General features: G+C 36.5%; 1 pseudogene; it reads left to right on the plus strand.

The window, feature by feature from the left end:
* The window catches only part of LOC106733751 (high mobility group protein B1 pseudogene), a 6,061-nt pseudogene extending 3,733 nt beyond the window's left edge, over positions 1-2,328 (plus strand).
* Positions 2,329-2,792: the final 464 nt, after the last annotated feature.

Below are 2,792 nucleotides of genomic sequence, written 5' to 3' on the forward strand. Positions count from 1 at the left end.
CACACAGAAATAAGAGTTCAAAAACTAAGAAAATGGCTAATTTAATTGTAGGGACAAGTCTGGAGTTGAATATTATATCCCAGAATTCAATCGGAAAGATCAAACCACAACAGAAGATAAATTAAGTACATGAGACTGAACTGGTGAAATAGCATTCTGTGACTTTTGACTAAAATATTGCTACTTTTCTTCTAGGCTTTGTTGCTGATTTTAAGAGTGTTTGGCCTGTCTTGAGCTGTTGATAAGTTCATGTACCTACTGTTTTAACAGAATACTAACCTATTTCCTGCTTTTAAGTTTTAAACAAAATTCCTTACCATTTCAAAACTGCTTTTCTTAGAATTAGCAGCTGAACTTGCTACTGAAAGTACTTTAATTATTTAAGAAATTGTGTGATCAATAAAATGTGGGGGGAAAAGGAATGAAAGACAACTGTAGACACCAGAGATAGTATGAGAAGAGGGTGGGAAGGATAGAAGGTCAGAAATAGAGGTATACATATGAAACTAGAAATGGAAAATTATTGACGATAACATATATTATTAAGCCACTATGCAGTATATTCTGGAGGGAAATCACATTTCGTATGCTGTGATGATGCTTAGGGGATGAATGTAAATTAATTATTTAAAAAAAAACATTTCAGGAGGGAAAAAATACCACAAAAACTGTTTATCTTGAAATTTAAAAAATTGCATTAGAAGTACCTATTTGATGACTGCAGTAAGATATGTAGCCCCAGCTAGGTGCTAGTTTATAGTATGTTCATTCTACTCACTGAGATTTATGCCTAAAGTCAGACTTGTGTTCATGGATATGTATATATCAGCTGTGCTTGCTATTGAAAATATTTAGGTTAATTAAGTTCTTTAGCAAATCAATAAAATTGGGGGGAAAGGCATAGAAAGCAACCATGGATACAAGAGACAGCATGGGAGGAGGGCGGGACATGGCAGAGGGTGAGAGGGAATCAAGGATGGGAAAAAAAGGCAAAATATACAGAAAACAAGAAATGGAAAATTACTTGTTGATGATAACACATATGTTGATGTGCTTGATTGAGCCAATATACAGTGTATTCTAGATAGGAAATCTCATTTTGTATGCTGTAATGATGTATAGTGTATGAATGTAAATAAATAAATTGAAATTAAACAAATTTAAAGGGAAAAAAATACATAAAACTAAACTACCAGAAGAAAATAGGGAGAATGCCTCAGGTATTGGTCTGAGCATAGATCTGTCAAAAAATGACCTGAAAATTAAAGGGGAAAAAAAGCAAAAAAAAAAACTTGGATTGTACCAAACTAAAATTATTCTGTACAGCATAGAATCAAAAAGGTTAAGAGACAACCTACAGATGAGGGTAAAAGTACATTCAACCCAGTGCCACTCTCACAACCATTGCAGTACATTGAACTCCGTAGAGAGAGCCGGGGCAAGTGAGAGCCAGATGGGCACTGTGCCTCATGGAAGAAAAATAAACAAAGGCAAAAGAGATCCTAAGAAGCTGAGAAGCAGAATGTCATCATTTACATTCTTTGTGCCCTTGCTGGGAGGAGCACAAGAAGCACCCAGACTCTTCAGTCAACTTTTCTAGAGTTTTTGAGGGAGGATTGCAGGGAAGGTAATTAGGGATAAAAAGAAGAGAGGTAAGATATTTGTGGGACACAGAAATGTTTTATCACTTGTTGATGATGACGTGTTTAGTATTTTCAACTGGACCAGTTTGAGGTATATTTCATGTTGAGTAAATTATCTATACAAGCTAAATGATGTCTAGCAATTGAATGTATAAAAAAGTAATTAGTGTAATTTAAAAATTAATAAAATAGAAGTGCCCAGAGAGGTGGAAGACCATGTCTGCTAAACAGAAAGAAAAGTTTGAACATATGGCAAAGGCATACAAGACCCATTATGAAAGAGAAATGAAAATCTATATCCCTCCTAAAAGGGGGAATAAAAGAAGTTCAAGATCCCAAAGCACCTAAGAAGTCTCCTTTGACCTTTTTCCGGTTCTATTCTGAATATTGCTGCAAAGTCTAAGAACATTCTGTCCTATCCATTGGTGATGTTGCAAAAAGACTGGGAGAGATGCAGGATAACACTGCTATGAATGATAAACAGCCTTATGAGAAGGCTTAGCCATATGCTATGCTGAAGGAAAACTATGAAAAGAATGTTACTGCATACTGAGCTAATGGAAAGTCTGATTCAGCAAAAGAGGGAGTTGTCAAGGTTGAGAACAGCAAGAGAAAGGAGGAGAAAGAGGAAGAAGATGAAAATGAGGAAGAGGACAAAGATGTAGAGGATGAAGATGATGAGTAAGTTGATTCCAGATGCTTTTTTCCCTTGTCTGTAACCCCCTGTACACAACTCATTCCTTCTAAAGAACAAAATTGAAATTTAAGGCCATGTAAGATTTGTTTTTAAATTATACAGGTTCTTGGTGCACAGCACAAATTAGTTATATGTGAAAATGGTAGTTTTTTCATCTTCAGTTGTCTTTGATAAATCTTATACTTAATAATAGTTGTTTTACCATTCTTCCCCATTTTCCACACCATTGGATTCTCCAGTTTCTAGCTACAGTTGAGCCAGCCTCAATGGGATGGAGTGATGGAGCTACAGGGAAAGTGTCACTTACCTCCCTCCATTGGTCTTTGAACTCCCAGGTGTGTGAGTTGTGGTCTCAAGGGTCCCAATCTTCCACATCCTCAATGCCATTGGATTCTCCAGGTTCCAGTGACAGTGCCGAGCCAGCCTCAGTGAGACACAGTGACAGAGCTACC

Source organism: Tupaia chinensis, unplaced genomic scaffold (genome assembly GCF_000334495.1).
Source record: "Tupaia chinensis unplaced genomic scaffold, TupChi_1.0 Scaffold144766_1, whole genome shotgun sequence".
NCBI lineage: Eukaryota > Metazoa > Chordata > Mammalia > Scandentia > Tupaiidae > Tupaia > Tupaia belangeri.